This window comes from Ranitomeya variabilis, chromosome 2, assembly GCF_051348905.1.
Source record: "Ranitomeya variabilis isolate aRanVar5 chromosome 2, aRanVar5.hap1, whole genome shotgun sequence".
Lineage (NCBI taxonomy): Eukaryota > Metazoa > Chordata > Amphibia > Anura > Dendrobatidae > Ranitomeya > Ranitomeya variabilis.
This window is the reverse complement of record NC_135233.1, coordinates 364,086,387-364,109,314: the sequence shown is the minus strand read 5'-3', so window position 1 is coordinate 364,109,314 and position 22,928 is coordinate 364,086,387. Positions and strand designations below refer to the sequence as shown.

General features: G+C 46.0%; 1 pseudogene across 1 annotated transcript; it reads left to right on the top strand.

The window, feature by feature from the left end:
- The first annotated feature begins 7 nt into the window (after window positions 1-7).
- Window positions 8-21,381, top strand: LOC143805979 (delta(3,5)-Delta(2,4)-dienoyl-CoA isomerase, mitochondrial-like; annotated as a pseudogene). The gene is made up of 6 exons (XR_013221364.1): window positions 8-114; window positions 196-260; window positions 539-609; window positions 20,330-20,401; window positions 20,610-20,759; window positions 20,831-21,381. The product of XR_013221364.1 is annotated as a delta(3,5)-Delta(2,4)-dienoyl-CoA isomerase, mitochondrial-like (transcript).
- Window positions 21,382-22,928: the final 1,547 nt, after the last annotated feature.

Here is a 22,928-nt window from a genome sequence, read left to right as displayed (position 1 = left end):
CCATACTCATCCTGTGGATAGTCATGGGTTTGGCCTCTTTGATGACATTGTATTTTTACCCTCAGTGCACGAAGCCTGTGATTGCAGCAGTCCACAATGGTTGTCTTGGAGTAGGTGAGAGAACACCAGGGTAATTTTGTCTATTTATTCTCAGTGGGAAGTTATACATTCCTGTAATGCTGTGTGTTCCATCAGGTGTGGATCTCGTCACTGCCTGTGACATTCGCTACTGTTCCCAGGACGCCTATTTTCAAGTTAAGGTGAGACGTCTGTAGAGCGGTCGCGATTCTTTCTGGTGGTCCCTTGTTCTCTATAACGTAAGTGACTTATTAGGGTCTCTTGCTTTGGCCATATTTGGGCACCAATGTGTAACTGGGCCCCCTCTAGTACTGATGTCTTAAGCCCCCTCAGTCTCTGCGGCGTGGGGTCACTGCTCCCCTTTTACTTTTCTTTATTGCTGGCATTTTCTCCAAGTCTCTTTAGAAATAAATGGAGCCCCTCCAGCCCCCTCCTTCTATATAACCGTCTCTTCTTGCAGGAGGTGGATATGGCTGTGGCAACGGATGTGGGAACCCTCCAGCGCCTGCCGAAAATCATTGGGAGCAGAAGGTATGTAACACTCGTTATCGCCCAATACAGCAGGACATGATCATATTTCCTCTATTCAATGATTTCACGTTAAGCCTCTTGCACACAGCCATAATACAAAGGCCAAATAATGGGAAAGACCCATCCTTTTCCTCTATATGCCTATTATATGTGGATTAGTGATGTAAGTAAGTACTGTATACCTCCATACTGAACACAGAACATGCCTGTGCTTGCCACTAGGGGGCGCAGCAAAGCTATCTGCAGAATACATGACTGTGTATTACAGAAGGGACAATTGCCCGTTTGGTTTCCCTAGTAGGACTAATAAAAGTAAAAAAAAAAAAAAATTCTGAATAATAAAAAAAACACTAGATAAAGAGTGCAGATGATTGGTATAATTTTTATCAGGGATGATCCGAATTATAAAACGTATTACATTATTTATTCTATGCAGTAAAAATCTGAAATAAAATTAAAATCATTGCCAGAATTACTGTTTTGCTTATTTAGTTCCCCTCCAAAAATTTAAATAAAAAGTGATCGTAGAGACACATCTACCCCAAAATGGTCCCTTAGAAATCAAGTACTCATAAAGCTAAATAAAAATATATATTATAAGATGGCCGCCGGACAGGTCCTTGAGGGGAGATATGTATCATCGAGGTGGGTAGCTTCGGTGATGTGAGCCTGCGAAAGCATGCTCCAGCATTTATAGCGCTGAGAGAATTAATGGGGCATATCAGGGCTGAGTTTTGCAAGCAGTCAAAGAGATGGGTGGGAGAGGCTGCACACATATCCCCACCCCAGGGGTGTAGTTTGGCAGATAAAATGAAGACCAAGTGTCTCATTCAGTGTCTGGGTCTAGATATGTGTGGATCTCCTGTGTGTTTGTCTGTGCTAAGGTTTTAAGAACTGGACACTATCCTGAGAGGGCAAACCCTCAATCCTGTAAGGACTATTTACGTTGTGTTTTTACTTTGTGCCAGAAAAGGTTGTTTTTTTTATTTGGTTTCCTAAACGTTTATGCAGTCTTAGTAAACCAGCTTGGATATTTTAATGAAACCATTTTCCTGAGGTCAAGGTGGCAGAGTCGCTGTCACGTGCCCAAAAGCAACAGTGCTGAGAGTTGCTTCTATGGAACAGGGACCTATTCTCAGAACTACTGGGTTGTATTTAGATCTTAGAGCATGAAATTCTTATGGAGCCTCTTGTCCGGGTAAACTTGAAACCGTATCTGATTCTCGAAGCTCGCCAAAAGGTGATCTAAAAAAAGATGAAGCGGATGCTGAGCCTGGGAGTCATTGAAGAGTCCAAGAATGGCTGGTCCAGTCCCATAGTCTTAGTGCCCAAACCAGATGGAGAATGGCAGTCATTATAGGAAGTTGACTGAGGTCTCTAAGTTTGATATATATCCAATGCATCGTGTCGATGAATTGATTGAAAGGCCAGGGCCTGCCCAGTACATTACCACCCTTGACCTCACAAAAGGGTATAGGCAAATTCCCGTGTCCCAAGACGTCGAAGAGAAGACTGTCTTCTCAAAGCCAGATGAATGCTTCAAGTACAAAATGATGCTGTTTGGAATACAAGGAGCGCCAGGAACCTTTCAGAGAGCCATGGATCGAATCTTAACTCCCCACTAGAGTTGCACAGCGGCCTACCTGGATGACATTGTGATCTACACCGAGGATTAGGGAAGCCATCTGAGCTAAGTCCAGGCGACACTTGATGCTCTACGGAAGGTAGGGTTTTCTATAAACCAGAAGAAATGTGCTATGGAAATGGAGGAAGCTAAATATTTGGGCTATGTCGTAGGCAGAGGTGAAATAAAGCCCTCAAAAAATAAAGTTGATACTATCCACAATTGGCCACAACCCCTCTCAAAGAAGCAGGTCAGAGAGCTCCTAGGCATCGTGGGCTATTATCGCCGGTTTATTCCCTAACTCCGCCCCTCTGAAAGACCTCCTTAAAGGGACAAAGTCAGCTATGGCTAAGTGGTCACCAGAAGCTGATACGGCGTTCAAGGAACTGAAGCTAGCCCTGTGTAAACAGCCAGTGTTGGTGGCACCGGATTTCTCTAAGGAGTTTGTGATCCAGACAGATGCTTCAGATGTAGGAAGTTGTCATCCTGCGAGAATTACTCCATAGTGGTGAAGGAATGTTTGGCTATCAGGTGGGCGTTGGACACTCTAAGGTACTATGTCTTAGGCAAGAAATTCAGGCTAGTTTCAGACCATGCCCTGCTCAGGTGGTCTCAATTCAGGACATTAGTTTCCATGTAGAGCATAGACATGGGAAACCTCATGGCAATGCTGAAGCTTTGTCGAGAGTCCACTATTAGATGATGGAGAAGGTGCCAAACCCCCCCAGCTTTGGGCGGGGGGGTATGTAATATGGCTGCCGGACAGGTCCTTGAGGGGAGATATTTATCATTGAGGTTGGAAACTTTGGTAACGTAAACCTTGGAAAGCATTCTCCATCACTTACAGTGCGAGAGAGTTAATAGGGAGTACCAGGGCTAAGTTTCATGAGCAGTCAAAGAGATGGGTGGGAGTGGCTTATCACATATCCCCACCCCATGGGCGTGGTTTGGCAGATAAAATGGAGACAAGTGACATACAATAAAATCCATACCAGTGGGCGAGCTTACCAGAATAACCAGGAATTGTAATGATGCCAGTATTTTAAAGCAAGAGACCGATCTGTGTTGTAAAAAATTAGAAAAAAGAGGCTATTCTAATTGGTCTCTTGATAGAGCTAAAAATGTAGTACAACAAAAAAAAACGCAGCGATATGCTGGTATCAAAAAATAAGGAGAAAAAAGTGTATCAAAATCAAAAAACCTTTTGCTCTATCAAATATAGTCCTCAATACAACGATATTAAATCTCTTATCTTGAAAAACATTCCTATTTTATATGAGGACGAGATTCTTTCTGAAATTCTATCTTCAGGCTGTCAGGTGATTGCAAAAAAGGCTACCACTTTGTCTGACATTCTCTCACCCAGCCTATTTAAATCTAGTAAAGTCTCCCATACATGGTTACACCATATAGGTTTTTATCACTGTGGTGCTTCTAAATGTCGCACATGTGCCCATTCCGTTGTCACGCATTCTTTTACTGATAGCAGTGATAAACAAGAACATAAAATCCAGCAATTTATTAACTGCAATAGTAAGAATGTGGTTTATATGATAACATGCATGAAATGCAAATTAAGTTACATAGGTTGTACCACTCGCATGTTAAAGACGCGTATCTCTGAACATATAACTGATATTGTTGTGTCCACTAATAATAATCGTTCTGTGTCTCATGCCTCTAAGCATTTTATCACCAGTCATCAAAGAAATACTGTATTCCTTCGGGTTGTCGGCATTGAGAGGCTTGGAGTGACAGCCAGAGGAGGAGACTTGAAGAGACGTCTTATGACGCGTGAAGCTTATTGGATGTTTTACCTTAACACTTGCCATCCCATGGGCTTAAATGCTCGCAAGGAAATCATGTTTCATTACTGAGAGATTCACATTGTCTAGTTGTACTATATATATTTCACATATGTATATTATATATTTCTTTGTTTTTTTGTGATGTTTTTTGTGATATTTTTGCGTTTTTATTGTATATAATCACTGCTGCATCAGGTGGTGGAGTGATTTTCTGTGATTTTCACAGCTGCTATTTAAACCTCACTCTGGTGCATGGTGAGCAGCTTTGAAAAAGAACTTATTGTTCGAAACATGTAGCTTGCTGCTATTTCTTCTCCTGTGAACCATGTTTTTGGACTTTGGATTTTATTTTTAATAAATTTTGATATTTTTGGAAGCTGGATTTTCTCCTCTATTTGTTCTATTGTCTCATTTAGTGTTTGGGTCCGGAGATGTGTGGATCTCTTGTGTGATGGTCTGTGCTAAGGCCTTAAGAACCGGACACTAACCTGATCGGGTGAACCCGCAATATGGTATGGACTTTTTACTTTGTGGTTTCACTATGTGCCGGATAAGACTGTTTTGTTGTTTAGTTTCCTGAGCGGTTTATGCAGTCTTAATAAACAAGCCTGGACATTTGCTGTCAAACAGCCACAAGACATGCAGCCGCAGGGACTCGAACACATTATTCAAGCACGCCGACGGTACTCGGATAACACAATATTCGAGCACGTTCGCTAATCACTAATTGGGATCGAAAGTGGGCTAGTCATAGGGAAGTTAATCTCAACAATGTATTATTATTATTATTTATTATTATAGCGCCATTTATTCCATGTCGCTTTACATGTGAGGAGGGGTATACATAATAATAATAAGTACAATAATCTTGAACAATACAAGTCACAGCTGGTATAGGAGGAGAGAGGACCCTGCCCGCGAGTGCTCATGTATACAATTAAATGGAGATAGTGGCGCATGCTGCCTATTCTCCATGTGTAGGACCACAAGGCAGGAATCACATCAGTCAGTTTAGATGGAAATACCGTATTTCCATATAAGCCATGAACTTCAGGAAAATGGCCACCGCGATCCCCATCTGCGCACGCGCGGCATCCCGCGGCCATTTTCCTGAAGCCCCGGGAAGCAGAGCGCTCCATCTGCACACCCGCGGCCTCGGGAAGATGGCCGCCACCACCGCTAACAACAGTATTCACCCGGCTCTGCTGCTTACCGGGCTGCTGCATCACCTCACCGGGGAAAGGGACCCCGCTCACTGCGCCTCCTCATCCCCGCACGTCTGCCGCCGCACCTCTGCCACCACACCTCTGCCACCGTACCTCTGCCGCCACGGTAAGCCTGCATTGCGACTATTAGACGCACCCCCCATTTTCCCCCCTTTTTTTGGGGGGAAAAAGTGCGTCTTGTAGTCCGAAAAATACGGTACCTCCTTTTTTTTTTTAAATCAGATACATTTTTATTTAACCAAATTCAAGGTACAAAGCAATAAAACAAAAATCGCAATGAGAACAACATTAACAATGCTCATTAGTTTCAGAAATTTCCTCCCTCCCTTCCCCTTCCCTCATAAAGGTACCTTCACACTAAACGATATCGCTAGCGATCCGTGACGTTGCAGCGTCCTGGCTAGCGATATCGTTTAGTTTGACACGCAGCAGCGATCAGGATCCTGCTGTGATATCGCTGGTCGTTGAATAAAGTTCAGAACTTTATTTGGTCGTCAGACCGGCTTTTATCGTCAGGTTTGACACCAAAAGCAACGATACCAGCGATGTTTTACGCTGGTAACCAGGGTAAATATCGGGTTACTAAGCGCAGGGCCGCGCTTAGTAACCCGATGTTTACCCTGGTTACCAGCGTAAAAGTAAAAAAAACAAACAGTACATACTCACCTGCGTGTCCCCTGCCGTCCGCTTCCTGCTCTGACTGAGCGCCGGCCCTAAAGTGAAAGTAAAAGCACAGCGGTGACGTCACCGCTCTGCTGTTAGGGCCGGCGCTCACACAGTGCAGGGAAGCGGACGCTGGGGGACGCGCAGGTAAGTATGTACTGTTTGTTTTTTTTTACTTTTACGATGGTAACCAGGGTAAACATCGGGTTACTAAGCGCGGCCCTGCGCTTAGCAACCCGATGTTTACCCTGGTTACCCGGGGACCTCGGCATCGTTGGTCGCTGGAGAGCGGTCTGTGTGACAGCTCTCCAGCGATCAAACAGCGACGCTGCAGCGATCGGCATCGTTGTCGCTATCGCTGCAGCGTCGCTTAATGTGAAGGTACCTTTACATACAAGAGCAGCAAATTATGCTTTGTATAACCTACGTTCAGGGTCATCTTCTCTCCACCCAAGGTGTCCATAGTGTCTCAAATGTTCTTATGCCTTTTCTCTTAACATAAATGTTTTTTTCCATATTCACAATAGAGTCAGACTTTCTGAAAAATTCCCTCAAAGTCGGCGGATCTTCATTTATCCAGTATCTGGCGATTAGTTTCCGCGCAATATATAATAATCTAGCTATTGCCACCTTATATTTATTATGTACCTGGACTTCCTCCACATATCCCAGAATACAGACCACAGGATCCCTCTCAATCCTACAACCATTCGCTCCCCCAATGGCATTAAGCACCGCTGTCCAATATGGGTACAGACTCGGACACTGTCATAACAGATGGAGAATTCCAGCCCCCTCCACCCGGCACCGAGGACACTCAGAAGTCTGTCTAAGACCCGCTCTATGCAGCCGTTCAGGAGTCCTATATACTCTATGGAGTACATACAGTATATCTGCGAGAGTCTGCCCAATTCACTCAGTAATAGTTGGGGTATATATTCCATAATCACTTCCCATTTATCTTCCTCTATCCTTCCCAACTCCTCCTCCCATTTCCCCTTTGCTCCAATAGGATAATTATTTAAAAAAGCATGCATTAGATCCTTATAAATGCCCGACACTACCCCTTTTGTTCCCCCCTCTGCGGAGACATAATCAATCAATATATCCTTGTGAATCTCCATATTCATCATCTTGCTCTGCGTAACATAAGCATGCCAAAACTGCCCATATTGAAATCTGCAGACCTCCGGTAGCCCATAATCCTCCTGCAACTTTCCAAAGGGCACCAGTCCCTGTGCGTCCGGCACCTGAACCATATACTGTATTCCCAGTCTCATCCAATTTTTAAATTCTCCCATTTTAACAAATTCCGGTAGAGTCTCGTTTTGCCATATCTGGGAAAAATTTGTCAAGTGCTCCAAACCCCTCATCTTTTTAATTGCCTCCCAGACTTTATGTATCAGCGCTAAAGTGGGATACACCAAACCCATCTTCCTGAAACTTCCTGCCTCCAAGCCGTGAACCAAGGGATTCCTCCCCATCACCTGGACCAAGACCCTTTAAACTGACCCTGCCCCAGACACTTCCCTCCACCCCCTCATCTGTTGGCCCTGAGCAGCTAAGTAATAAATCCAAGGGTTCGGAAGCGCCAGTCCCCTCCATCCTTGGGCCTCTGCAATATCTCAAGTCTGATCCTCGGCTGCTTTTTTCCCCACACAAAATCCCTAAATATAGAGTCAATAGTACGAAACCACCGCCTAGGGAACCATATAGGGGCATTGTGCAAGACGTACAGCAGTTGGGGCATCAAAATCATCTTAAGCAAATTAATTCTTCCCACTACTGAAAGATACAGTTTACACCACGCCCCTTCTTTACTCCTAAATTTACTCAGCAGTAGAATCAGATTCAAATCTGCATAGTGCAAAATCAAAAGTGCCACCTGAATGCCCAGGTATTTAAACTGTCGCACCACTGCCAACCTACTACCCTCCCCCGATACTGGCAAATCAACAACACAATCATCTACAGCCATGACAGTGGATTTTTCCCAGTTAATGTTTAATCCCGATATAGACCCAAATGTTTTAATAATATCCATTGCTCTCAATAACGACTCTCCGGAGTCCTCCAAAAAAAGCAACACATCATCTGCATACAGGGATAATTTTCTTCTACCACGCCATATCTGAACCCTTTAACCGAAGCCGCCCTCCTAATTGTCTCTGCCAAAGGCTCCACTGCCAAAGCAAAAAGCAGCGGGGACAGTGGACACCCCTGCCTAGTCCTCCTATGAAGCGCAAAACTGCCAGACATTTGCCCGTTAACTCTGACTCTAGCGGTTGGGGAAGTATATAGCAACCGTATCCATGAAATAAAGGTCGGCCCAAAACCAAAGCGTTCCAACACCCTCCAAAGATACTGCCACTCAACACTATCAAACGCTTTACGCGCACACAATGATGCCACAACCCTACTGCCCCTGTTGTCCGACGGCAGCTGCAAATTCAGAAAGAGTCTACGCAAATTAATTGCCGTAGACTTATTTGACATAAATCCGGATTGGTGAGAATGAACAAGATCCTGAACCACACTCGCCAAACGGCTAGCCAAAATTTTAGCCAAAATCTTTACATCTACCGTCAGCAACGAGATGGGTCTATAAGATTTCGCCAACCCCGGATCTATTCCCTCTTTCGGAATGACCACCACCACCGCCTCCCTCACGGACGCCGGTAATTCCCCCTCCCGAAGAACCTCTTCAAAAACCTTTTGCAATCTGGGTGTTACCATCTCAATTAATTGTTTGTACATTTCACTCGGGCTACCATCTGCCCCCGGGGCCCTATTATTATCCATAGATCTAATAGCCATTTCAATCTCTTCTTTTGTTATGGGCACCTCCAGTCTCCCCCTATCACTGTCTTTAATACTCAGGAGCCCTGCTTCCTGAAGAAAACCCTCTATGTCTCCCAATGAGTCCCCCGATCCCAAAGAATATAACTGATTATAGAACCGTCTAAATTCCCCCAAAATACTCTCTGTGTCTCCCACCTCCCTTCCCTCATCAGTCTTCAATTTATATAAATAAGACGATTCCCTCTGCTCCGCCACCACCACTGACAACAGATGCCCCACTTTTTCACCTTCATCATAAAATTGCGTTTTCTGAAAGGCCCTCCTCCTCTCCGCTTTCCTCAAATACACCTTATTAACCTCTTCCTGTGCACCCCTTAACCCACTCTGATTTTCTGCTGATGGGTCTCATACCATATCCCTCTCCAAGGTTTTTATTATTGCCCTATCTTCTAGCTTAGATTTCGGCCTACACCTGGAAATCTCTCGAAACAAGAGACCACTTAGGACCGCTTTCATAGCGTCCCACACCACCCGACTATCAGTACTCCCTTCATTAATCTGCCAATACTCCTCAAATTCTTCCTTTATAGAATTCATATTGATATATCCCAGCCATACCGGGTCCAACTTCCACCCAACTCCCTTCCCAATATTCCCCCCTATCCGTCTAATAGACAATTCTATGGGGCTTATGGTCCGAAATCACCCTTGGGAGGTATTCCACTCCACAGACCAGTTGTGTCATTCGCTCATTTCCCAGTGCCATATCTATTCGTGAGAGAGACCCATGCGTCGCAGAATAACAAGAGTAGCACACCGCATTCTCATTTCTCACTCTCCACAGGTCCTTCATTCCAATCTCTTTAATATAATTCCCTAATGCCGTCAATTTCCTAGTACTTTTACCTGCTCTCTGTTTATGTCTATCCCACCCCTCATCTATAACATTATTGAAATCACCAATGATCAGTAATGGAAATCCCGTACCTCGCTTAAATAATTCCATAACCTCACATAACTTTTTCCCCCTGTATGGCGGTTATATGAGTGCAGCGCCCCAGAGTCCTGGTCGTTGAAGTACCGTGGCTCCGCCAATATGGGGAGCTATGGTGAGTCTGATGGCACTGAAGGAGTTCATCTGATCAGGTATCACAGACACCAATACATTTCACAGTCGGGCCTCCGGGGGGAGCTAAGGGTTCTATTCACTAGGCCACTCCCCACCATAGTGGGTAAACTGGGGGTCAGGCAGGAAGTTAGAGGAGAAAGCTGACTGGGTTGGAACCAGGCAACACCTTGTGGCAGAGGGTGTTGTGGGGGAAGATACAGTAGGGTCTCTGTCAGGGGTGGGATCCTGACAGAGGCTTGGCAACTTGAACGAACGTAACGGGACCGTGCCTGCTCAGGATAGCGGCGGTGCCCAAGGAAGGATTAGAAGCGAGATAGATTGTGCTGAGTGAGAAACGAGATCAAGCAAAAGGAGAAATACCAGTAGGGGTCGTGCTGTAAGACCGAAGCAACACCCTACTGAGGCGCACTACCGGTGGCCGGAACGCCGAGGGAGTATCATAACATTCAGCTTCAAGCAATACTCCAAACAGCGGCAGGACAGTCAGTCTAAGGCGGGCTGTCTAACTTTAATCACCTATGCAGTCTTGGGGGGCAACTTGTGGAGAGGGGCGACTCTAGGGTCCCGGAAGAGCTCCGAGCCTACCCGTCAAACGGGTGCCGTCCCAACCAGAACACCAGGGAGGGACGGAGGATTAGCAGAACATCATCTAATCGAGTTGTGAGGGAACTTAAGAAACAGACACAACAGTTGTGGGGACTTTCTGTAAGCACAGCAGGGAAGGACCGCAACACCTAGCGCTAGAAGGAAGGCACAGATTTCCACCTGCTAGGAGAAGTCCGGAGGTGCCATTGGGCCGGCCGGACTTGCGCAGCCTGGTTATCCGGATTCCGGACTGAGGACCCAGAGATCTTCAGTAAAGAGGTAAAGAGACTACAAACCTGGTGTCCTCGTTATTTACTGCACCGCACCACCACAGCCTCATCACTACCATCATTTATCATATTGATCCACCACCTTTCACTGGACGCCCCTCAGCAGGGTCACGGACCGGGTCTAGCCACCGTGACAACCCCAGAGCAGAGACTCAGAAGCCCGGTACCGGGTACCCCTCAGCCCTGCGGCAGTGGGGGCGCTCCATTTTTGGCGTCCCCGAACAGGATCTACTTAAGCCTGAAGAATCAGGTCATGTGTGCCTTGGAACTGTGATTTGTTGTGCTTGGACTGTACTTTATTACAAAGACTGTACTGCGCCATTTACCGCCAAAATCCGCCGCCATTATAGCGCTGAGGAGAGCGCCAGAGAAGAAGAGGGGCGTGGAGTGGGCGTAGGCAAGCTGAAGAGCGCGAAAAACAATGGCCGCCCAGTCTAAATATTTCTGCACCGTGAGGACGTGTCCGTCAGCAGCAGAGATCCGCCTCCTAATCCTCAATGGAGGGCGGAGACCGAGAAAACGACACCGCCCACGAAGGAGAGAGCGGGAAAAAGACCAGGAAGTGACCCATGTGGAGGACGCTATGACCAGCAGCTCCGAACCCGACAGTGGGGTTGAAGTGGAAGTCTCCCCCAACTACCCGGATGAGCACAGCAGCCCGTTCTCCGCGGACAACACTGAACTTCTGCAGGTCGAGATGGAGAGCCTGATCGACCAACTCCTCCAACTGAGCATGAAGGCCCAGGCTCCGCACCAGGCAGCGCCGGAAGAAGGTCCTCAGGCGCCGGATCCTGTACCGTCACCGGAGCAGCCGCTGAGATCCTCGTCGACACCGCCGGAGGAATCTGCCGCAGAGGAGGCCCCTGCATCGGCTGGTGAGTCCGCCGACCCCGTCCCGCCGGCTGAGGGCTTACTAGTAGGCCCCGTTGCGGCACCCCCTCTCCCTGGGACCCATAGACTCCAACGCCTGTTACCCTGGGAGGAGGCCACGGGCATGGAACACCGCATGAAGGCCCCGATCGCGCCAACCACCCTGCTGTGTGAAGTCCATGCAGAGCGCACAGTGTGTCGCTGGATGAACCCAGGCTCTAACCTTATGGGGTTCCCCGGGGTGAAGACCCAAGAGGGGGAGATGGTACAGGCCCTAAGCTGGGAGGAATACCGGGTCCAGCTAGAACAACAGTGGAAAGAGGATGAGAAGACATACCAGGCCAGGCTGGAGGCCCACCATCAAAAAGACTTGGCGGTTAAGGACCGGGCCCGCAAGGATCCCACTGCTCAGCAGGCCCCGCGCAGGCAGGGCACCGTCATTGACTTTAAGCTCCGTGGAGGCTGGGGCTTTATAAAGGAGCCGGGTCTATATGCCGAAGTTTTTGTTAACCGGCGGGATGTAGAGTCACACCTTAGAGAGGGCCACCCAGGCCGGGATCTTTATAAAGGGGATGATGTCATCTACACCCGGCACCTTGGAGAGAAGGGGTGGTTTGCCCTGAACGTCCACAAGAGGCACAGTTCCATGACCCCCGTGGCCAGGGTGCCCCCTTGTGACCGGCCCACGATTACCACTGAGACCACCGTGGTCACCCCAACAGGCACAGTTGTGAAGACCACGACTTGCCGCGTCATGACCTCCACCGCTGTCATGGCCACGCAGGCACCTCCTCAGGTGACCAGCGCGTCTACTGCTCAAGGACTGAAGACTGTGGGTACACAGACCCCCAGATGGGACGACAGACCCCCTTATGCAGTACCCGGCGGCTTGCAATACCCAAAGGGGTTGCCCCCGCCGGTGCTGCCCCCTGAGTGGTTTGAGTAGATGTTTCTGTATTATGAATATGTACATAGTTCTTAACTGCTTGTTTGTTTCCTGATTTTGCTGCTGAACCCGTCCAGGGTTAACTTTTAAAGGGATTCCTTGTTGACCCGGGATCCCTATTGTTTTGTTTGATTTTTCTAAAGTTTTGCACAAAGTTTCCAGAACTGCCGCAATCATGAACAGTGCATGATACAAACTGCTTGTAAATAGTTTGCACCTTCTTAAAGGTGCTCCCTACTGGTTTTACTTAAAGAAGGACTCTTTGTGAAGATACCACACTGGAACCTTTGCTGAGTATGGACTGGTAGCTTGAGAAGATACGCTACCTCATAGAGACTTGGTCCCCTCTTAAAGGGGATGTTCATTTGTTGCACGTAAATGGTGATATTGCTTTAAGACAGATAGCAATAATGTTTGATGAAAGAAAGTGATGATAATGTTTATATGAGAAGGTTTTATGTATCCAACCAGTTAATTGTAAAGAAATGCTGATGATGTTCTCTGAAAAGAAAAAGTGAAAGATAGAAGAAGGATGCAGTGGGCCCGTAGGGGTAGACGTGGTGTCCAGCATGCATGTTAGTGGGAAAGATAATGAGAAGGTTTAATGTTCGATAAAAGAAACTGTTTTTGATAATGTTGATAGATAGTGGGGATAGAAGGTGAACCCTGAGTCCTCAGAGGAGTCAGGTAAAAATGGCTCGGTGCTCTTAAACTGAAAGTAATGTTATGATCTATACTGTGTATAGTAGTTGAAAAGGCAGTAGGCCCGGGCTGAACGGGGCGGTCCTGCATAGAAGGGAGAGGCAGTAGGTCTGGTGCCGTTAGGACAGGCGGTCCTGCAGATTTAAAGAAGGAGAATGAAAAAAAGTTAAATTGCCTTATAATGTGATTATAAGAAGGTCTTTAGTGGATTCAGAGTGTATGTCCTTAAAGGCATTGTTAAATTATTGTTCAACAAATTTGCACTTAGTAGAATACCCGGTTGGGTAAGAAAAGTTATTTATAGCATGTTGCTATGATATTTAACCATGTTTGTAACGTTCAAGTGTCCTCACCTCCCATAAAGGGAAGCTCTGTTTAAGTATACTTAATGTTCTTGCACTCAACAAAACTGTATGTCTTTTTGCTAACTTGTATTGTTGTTTTCTTCTCAGTCCCGGAGTACTGTGTGTTGTGAATCCACTTTTTGGGCTCCCCTGGTGGTTGCTGGTGGTACTGGTGACTTGTGTGTGCTTTGCTGTCTCAGTTCACCTGCTCCCATCAGTGTTTGGGAGTTTCCTATTTAGCCTTGCTCTTCAGTCATTTCCTTGCCGGTCATCATTGTAACCAGAGCCTTCGGTTGCATGTTCCTGCTACTAGTCTGCTGATCAGCTAAGTGGACTTTGTCCTTTTGTTTTGTATCTTTTGTCCAGTTTGCAGTTTTTGTTATTCTCTGTAGCTGGAAGCTCTTGCGGGCTGAAATTGCCACTCCTGTGTCATGAGTTGACACAGGAGTCTTAAAGTAATTTCAGGATGGTTTTTTGAAAGGGTTTTCAGTTGACCGTGAAGTCCTCTTTTGTATCCTTCTGCTATCTAGTAAGTGGACCTCTCTTTGCTAAATCTACTTTCATACTGTGTATGTCTTTTCCCCTTAACTCACCGTTATTACTTGTGGGGGGCTGCTATCATCTTTTGGGGTATTTCCCTAGAGGTAAGCCAGGTCTGTTCCTTCCTCTACCAGGCGTAGTTAGTCCTCCGGCTGGCGCGTGGCATCTAGGAAGTCGTAGGTATGCTCCCTGGCTACTGTTAGTTGTGTGGTAGATTTAGCTCACGGTCAGCTCGAGATTCCATCACCCAGAGCTCGTCCGTTATTTTTGTGTTCTGATGTTTCCCTGCCATTGGGAATCATGACAACTGTGTTTAACCAGGGGGGAGTGCAGCGCCCCAGAGTCCTGGTCGTTGCAGTACCGTGGCTCCGCCAATATGGGGAGCTATGGTGAGTCTGATGGCACTGAAGGAGTTCATCTGATCAGGTATCACAGACACCAATACATTTCACAGTCGGGCCTCCGGGGGAGCTAAGGGTTCTATTCACTAGGCCACTCCCCACCATAGTGGGTAAACTGGGGGTCAGGCAGGAAGTTAGAGGAGAAAGCTGACTGGGTTGGAACCAGGCAACACCTTGTGGCAGAGGGTGTTGTGGGGGAAGATACAGTAGGGTCTCTGTCAGGGGTGGGATCCTGACAGAGGCTTGGCAACTTGAACGAACGTAACGGGACCGTGCCTGCTCAGGATAGCGGCGGTGCCCAAGGAAGGATTAGAAGCGAGATAGATTGTGCTGAGTGAGAAACGAGATCAAGCAAAAGGAGAAATACCAGTAGGGGTCGTGCTGTAAGACCGAAGCAACACCCTACTGAGGCGCACTACCGGTGGCCGGAACGCCGAGGGAGTATCATAACATTCAGCTTCAAGCAATACTCCAAACAGCGGCAGGACAGTCAGTCTAAGGCGGGCTGTCTAACTTTAATCACCTATGCAGTCTTGGGGGGCAACTTGTGGAGAGGGGCGACTCTAGGGTCCCGGAAGAGCTCCGAGCCTACCCGTCAAACGGGTGCCGTCCCAACCAGAACACCAGGGAGGGACGGAGGATTAGCAGAACATCATCTAATCGAGTTGTGAGGGAACTTAAGAAACAGACACAACAGTTGTGGGGACTTTCTGTAAGCACAGCAGGGAAGGACCGCAACACCTAGCGCTAGAAGGAAGGCACAGATTTCCACCTGCTAGGAGAACTCCGGAGGTGCCATTGGGCCGGCCGGACATGCGCAGCCTGGTTATCCGGATTCCGGACTGAGGACCCAGAGATCTTCAGTAAAGAGGTAAAGAGACTACAAACCTGGTGTCCTCGTTATTTACTGCACCGCACCACCACAGCCTCATCACTACCATCATTGGCAAAATTAGACCCACGTCTTTCAGGACTGAGCTACCTATGGCGTTAATCCAATAGTGTCCAAGTTGCCACACGGCATGCAGGATAAATGGGCAGACCACAGCTCACGGTATAAAAGGCAGTATGATGTGTCCTTTCCCCCCTTTTCATATTTTTCCAGGTTCATCAGTGACCAAGCTCGGAAGAAGAATGATCCCAGCTTCGACTTCACTGAGCCTACTCCACCAGCATCATCATCATCTACAAGGTATGATAACATTGCCAAACGTAGAGATTCAAGGAACACAGTATCTGTGAGAAAGACTGACGTTCCACTTACTACACCTGCCTTCACTAAGACAAATAATGTTGCTCCTAAAGTCATGGACAGTAACCGTATGTGCCCTATCCACAAAAGGCCTCACCCACTTAAAGAATGCCGTGGATTCAGAGCAAAGACTTTGCAGGAGCGTAAGGATACCCTAAAGGAGCTTGGGATATGTTATAAGTGTTGCACCTCCTCAGACCACCTCGCTAAGGACTGTAAGGCCGCCATTAAGTGCACTGAATGCAGCAGTGATAAACACGTCACAGCCATGCATCCCACGCCAGCTCCACACATCTCAGAACCTTCTGCAGCATCCGACCCTGCTCAAAAGCATGGCGGGGAGCCACAAGTCCCTGACCCAACTGCAACTGCTGTTTCCTCCTCATGTACTGAGGTATGTGGAGAAGGGATCGTTCCTAAATGCTGTGCCAAGGTATGTCTGGTTAAGGTCTATCCAGAAGGACAACCCAACAAGGCCTCTAAAATGTATGCCATAATAGATGAGCAAAGTAACCGATCTCTAGCAAGGCCCAAATTCTTTGAGATCTTCAACATAAAGGGACAAACGACTCCATACACCCTCAACACCTGCTCTGGTCGTATTGAGACTTCTGGCAGGAGAGCCTCTGGGTACATAGTCTCTTCAATCAAGGGAAACGTGCATATACCCTTGCCAACCATAATTGAATGTGACCAGATACCTGATAACAGGGAGGAGATCCCCACTCCGGAAGCCGCACTTCATCATCGCCACTTGAGGCACCTGACTAATGAAATTCCTCCTCTGGACATGAATGCTGATATTCTAATCCTACTCGGAAGGGACATTCTGAAGGTCCACAAGGTACGTCAACAATGCAACGGCCCAGATGATGCTCCATACGCCCAAAGACTCGACCTAGGCTGGGTAATCGTGGGCGATGTATGTCTGGATAGGAGTCATAAGGCATCTGAAGTCAACGCCTGTAAAACGTATGTGCTCCAAAATGGTCGCGCAACTCACTTTAAGCCATGCCTTCATCACTACGAAGTGAAAGAAAGGTTCTCTGATTGCATCCAGGAGCCTGACATCATCCCCACTCCCTACGGTGATGACTTAGGGAGAACAGTGTTTCACACAAGAAAAGATGATAACAAAGTCGCCTTATCCATAGAAGACAAGGAGTTTCTTAAAATCATGGACAGTGGATTCTTCAAAAATGAATCTGACCGCTGGGTTGCTCCCTTACCCTTCAAGGCTTCAAGGACCAGGCTTCCTAACAACAGAGAACAGGCCTTATCTAGATTCATCTCACTGCAGAGAACATTAAAGAACAAGCCTGAAATGAAGGAACATTTCATAGCTTTTATGGACAAGATATTTCGCAATGATCACGCAGAGCCAGCTCCACCATTGCAAGCTGATGAAGAATGCTGGTATCTACCTTCCTTTGGAGTGTATCACCCAAGAAAGCCGAAACAAATCAGAGTGGTGTTTGATTCTAGCGCCAAACATGACGGCGTATCTCTGAATGACGTTCTCCTCACTGGTCCGAACCTGACTAATAACCTGGTGGGAGTGCTCATGAGATTCAGAAAGGAACCTGTCGCCATTACCGCTGACATCGAACAAATGTTCCATTGTTTCATCGTGCAACAAGATCACAGAAATTATCTCCGTTTTCTATGGCACCGAGACAACGACACCAACAAGGAAATGATCGAATACCGCATGAAGGTGCACGTTTTCGGAAACAGTCCCTCTCCTGCAGTCGCTACATACGGCCTACGTAGGACCGCCTCCGATGGCGCCGCAGAGTTCGGGAAGGATGCCCAACAGTTCGTTGAAAAGGACTTCTACGTGGACGACGGCCTTAAATCCCTGCCTACAGCGGAGGAAGCCATAGATCTGCTCAAACGGACGCAAGTTATGCTTTCTAAAGCTCATTTAAGATTGCATAAAATTGCCTCCAATAGTGCTGTTGTCATGAAGGCCTTTCACCCTAATGATCATGCCGCAGAATTTAGGGACTTGAACCTAGGCTCAGACAATCTACCAGTACAGAGAAGCCTAGGCCTGAGGTGGAATTTGCTAAAGGACTCCTTCAGCTTTCAGGTTAATGGTGCAGAAAAACCATTTACTAAGCGTGGGGTTCTGTCAGTGGTGAACAGTCTATATGATCCACTTGGGTTTGTCGCACCCCTGACTATACAAGGCAAGCTCCTGCTGAGACAACTCTCAGAGTGCATTAAGGACTGGGATATACCACTCCCTGCGGACAAACAACTAAGGTGGAAGTCGTGGAGAGAATCTCTTTGCGCCTTGGATAAGATCCACATACCACGTTGTTACACTCCGGCATCCCTAACTACGAGTCAAAGGAAAGAGATTCATGTATTCGCTGATGCCTCCACTGAAGCTATTGCCGCTGTCGCTTACTTGAAGGTTGTAGACTCTAATAATGAAGCCCATGTTGGATTTCTGTTTGGAAAGGCTAAACTGGCTCCTAAACCCGAGCACACCATACCCAGACTTGAGCTCTGCGGGGCTGTACTAGCCATAGAGATTGCAGACTTCATACAGAGTGAACTAGCTATTCACGTGGATGACACAAAATTCTACACAGACAGTAAGGTAGTTCTGGGCTACATATACAACCAGACGAAACGCTTCTACGTCTATGTCAGTAACCGAGTGGAAAGAATCAGGAAATCCTCCAAACCCCAGCAATGGCAGCACGTCCCATCCCATCTTAACCCTGCGGACCTTGCTACTAGACCAGTGTCTATTGGTGCCTTCGCAAGCTCTTGGTTGACAGGACCAGAGTTCCTTCATGAACAGTGCGAAGAGACTGACGTTGAAGACAGCTTCAGCCTTCAGGATCCAGATGTCGACCCAGAGATCCGTCCTGATGTCAGCACCTTCATCACCAAATTCAAGGAGAAGGTTGACTTGGACTGTCGGCGTTTTGATCGCTTCTCAAGATGGACGAGACTGGTTCGTGCCATTGCAAGGTTAGTACACATTGTACAATGCTATCGCAATAAGGACAGTAACACTGATTGTCACGGTTGGCATATCTGCCATAAGCCTCTCTCTGCAGAAGACATTGCTCTGAGTGAACTCATTGTGATACGCAATGTGCAGCAGAATGTTTTTTCACAAGGAACTTCAACCTTTGGATTACAAATGGGTTGGGGACAGTTTGGCCTAGCGCGGCTTCTCCAATCCGAAGATGGGTTATCCGTTGGATTACTTCAGGAACTCGTTATAGACATTTGTCTATCTTGTTATACAATATGTTATTGTTGCATTGCATGCATTGTTTTTATCTTACAGGTTGAGGTATCCCTCCATGCACTTCTGGTTAACACTCCCAATTCGAGACTTATGGTATAGTGAAATCCAAGGATTTCAGACGGGGAGTGTGCTGTTCAGTTTATTCTGATAGACTTTCAGTCATACATGGACATTTATGTAATGGTAATATACCTAGTTCTATCATTTATTGTATTTGTTATAATTTGCTGCCATCTACTGGCCATTGCTGTATCACACTGTAATATTCCTTATGGAACTTTCCCACAATGCCTTACTGTCTTTAGCTCCTCCTATCTTCTTGCTTCTTTTCCTGTTTTGTACTCTGTGCCATCTTAGATCTCACATGTGCTGCAGAGCTGGAGAAAGGATTCTCTTGTTACCTCTAACCTGGAGCTTCTACTATCTCTATCTGGTGATCCTGTAATACCTCTAACCTACAGTCCTCATCTCACCAAGGTACTGTAAATAAAACCTGTTGAATGTATCACTGCATCATCCTTCCGGATCACCACGCACAGCTGATAAGGACTAGGAGCACAGTTAGTGAGTAACGCTGTCCGCCATTGTTTATATAGCGATTTGTGATCACATCCCTCAGACACATCTCATCCACGTATATCGGTGGCAGAATAACGCTCCTATTAATAAAGAGAACCCTCTAGCATATGAAGAATACGTGGAATGATATGCTCTCCCAATCCACCTCCTCTTCAACACCTCCACCTTTGCCTGTAGAAAATGAGTCTCCAGGAGGCATAGAACATCCGGCCTCCTCTTCCTAGCATATTCCATGATCGCCGTTCTTCGTGTTCCCTCTGACAGTCCTCTTACATTCCAACTAAGGATTTTAATTCAATCACCCATCATACAATTCTACACATGCAAGTTCCCGGAAATACCCCTTTAATACCACTTTTGGTGCACATACCAGTATACTCTTTCCTGTCCAGGAACTGTCCTGAATCTCTGAAGGCTCTGTAACTTGCAATCCATTCATTATTAGTGGACAGTTTTTATTCATTAATATTCTGCCAGCACTATAGGAACTGGAACTTCCTTCCCCACTGACATTTCCTGTAGAGAGACAAAGACCACACTTTCCACTACCTATTTCCGTATGCCTACCTTTCTGGAGGAGTATCTGAGCAGTGTCTTTTATCTGTGTGTGGGGTGCTGATAATAATCTACATATATTTGCGGAGCGGAATGATTACCAGATTCTTTTCTTCTTATACAGCCTGGTGAATGAGCTGGTCTTTACGGCTAGGAAGATGATGTCCGATGAAGCCTTGAGCAGCGAACTAGTCAGGTATGTTTCTCTCATAGTGGTCCTCCGTTTCCTCTTCTGCTCGTTTCCTCTTCCATCTTCCTCTTCTTTCTTTCTGTAGAAGGACATAGGTATGCCCCTTCTTCCTGTAGAGGGACATAGACCAGCCCCCACTTCCCTTAGAAGGACCGAGATCAAAGAAGCCATGTTTTTCTAATCCCATAAGACCTTCTTTTTTCCTCTCCTCCAGCCGGGTGTTTCCGATAAGGACTCCCTCCTTAGTGCTGCCTTTGATCTGGCCACTGAAATTGCCAGCAAAAGCCCTGTTGCCGTCCAAGGAACGAAAGTGAACTTACTGTACGCTCGAGATCACTCGGTGGAGGAGAGTCTGAATTACATGGTGAGCAGTCGTCTTGTTCTGCCATTCCTTGGTAATCGCAGTCAGGTAATCATGTTGTGTCTGTGTCTCAGGCCACCTGGAACATGAGCATGCTGCAGACCCAGGACATCATGACATCTGCTCAGGCCGCCCTGCAGAAGAAGACCCCAAAAGATGTCACCTTTTCTAAGTTGTAGGACTTGTCTACATCTTATCAGCTGATTCGGATTCCCTAATACTTCAGGGAACTTGATGACCAGCGAAATATAAATAAATTTTATAGAGGAAACTATCTTTGATGAGAGACTAATATTCAAAGCCTCAAATTTAGATAAATTAATTTTAAAGTTAGATAAGGATGCATATCTTTTAAATTCCAACATTAAACTGGAGAGTGAGACGAATCGGATTAGTGATGAAAAATAAGAGGTCATCTGCAAAGGTTGCAAACTTATAAGAAATGTTATGAATCTTGGTGCCTGTAACACCTTGATTGGATCTGACACACCGAAGGAGTGGCTCAAGGGAAAGAATAAATACAAAGGTAAAATTGTTTGAAAAGTAAGGGATGATGTTTATATACTTTTGATCGCTTAACTCAATAAAAATGTCAAAAAAATACCGTCACTTTTTCTCGCACCATAATTTGACCTCTTTGCGTGACCTTTGGTGGATGATTTTTGATGTTCTGGATATTCGAAAACTCATGAAAGACAACATGTTCTAAACAAAAATGAAAACTGTTGAGAAAATAAATGGGATTATTTTAAAGAAATTGTGAAATAATTTCTAGGTAACAACAAAGATCCAAAATTTAAGTCCATAAGTGGAGAACATGTTGAAACGTTTCAAAGTTGTGGTTTGTCTGATGAATTTTTACATTTTTTACATTCCCATTTGGACGACTTTCCTGAAAACTTTGGTGCTGCTGGTGAAGAGCAAGAAGAAAGATTTCATCAGGATATCGAGGTGATGAAACGACGATACCAAGGTAGATGGAATGTGAACATGATGGGGGACTACTGCTGGACGCAGTGAAGATCTGTAGGCTGTAAGACAAAAGGTATCAAGAGAAGCCTTGAAGAGAAAAGGACAAGATTTAGTTTCCAATAAAGTTGCAGAATTCTTGTGCAATAATTTTTTATATGTAAAATTGTGTACATTTTTGGCTACGATAAAGATTTTTCTTGTTCATCTCGCTTGCACGTAACTTCACATGCAAAATCCATATGTGATAGTTAAAAATAAGTGTGTCAAGGTTCCACCCCTGAGAGTGTCTGGCATGCAGTTACTGACAGCTCAGCCGTCCAATCTGTTACAAGGGTGTGCTGAAGCTGTCAATACTTTCATTGACAGCTCAGTCGTCCAGTCTGGTTCAGGGGAATACTGAGCCGTCAGTGTACTCATTGACAGCTAGGCCGTCCAACCTGAGACTGAGAGGCACTGGCTGTCTACAGGTGTTTATTTTGCCAAGTGATTGCCAGGCTACTTAACTTGAAAACACAAAAAAAAAAAAAAGCACAGTAAAACCAAAACCACTCTGTTGCAAAAAAATCACAGTGGACAGCAAGTGCTAGTAAAAAGATGGAAAAAACAGGGTATTTGGTTAATACGTTTTTTGCAAAAAATGTATATTAAGCCGCTGTACCAATCGCCAAGGTATACCCATATCACAGCAGTCCTAACTAATGAATGTAATCCCTATCTGATGTATTTAAAACCTGGTCATATGTACAATACCTGTATGAGCAGGATTCAGAAAAGGAATGTCCATGTGGACACGTTGGACAGAACGGCTCCTGTGCGCACAGCTCAAAAAAAGAGGGGTGGAGGCCTCCCCAGTCTTGTAGAAACAAGAAAACAATTATGTAGAACCAGAACACATGAGCTGCGCGCACAGTGAACAAGCCAGTAAAGACATGTTCACACCACCAAGAGACTTGAAAACACAAAAAAAAAGCACAGTAAAACCAAAACCACTCTGTTGCAAAAAAATCACAGTGGACAGCAAGTGCTAGTAAAAAGATGGAAAAAACAGGGTATTTGGTTAATACGTTTTTTGCAAAAAATGTATATTAAGCCGCTGTACCAATCGCCAAGGTATACCCATATCACAGCAGTCCTAACTAATGAATGTAATCCCTATCTGATGTATTTAAAACCTGGTCATATGTACAATACCTGTATGAG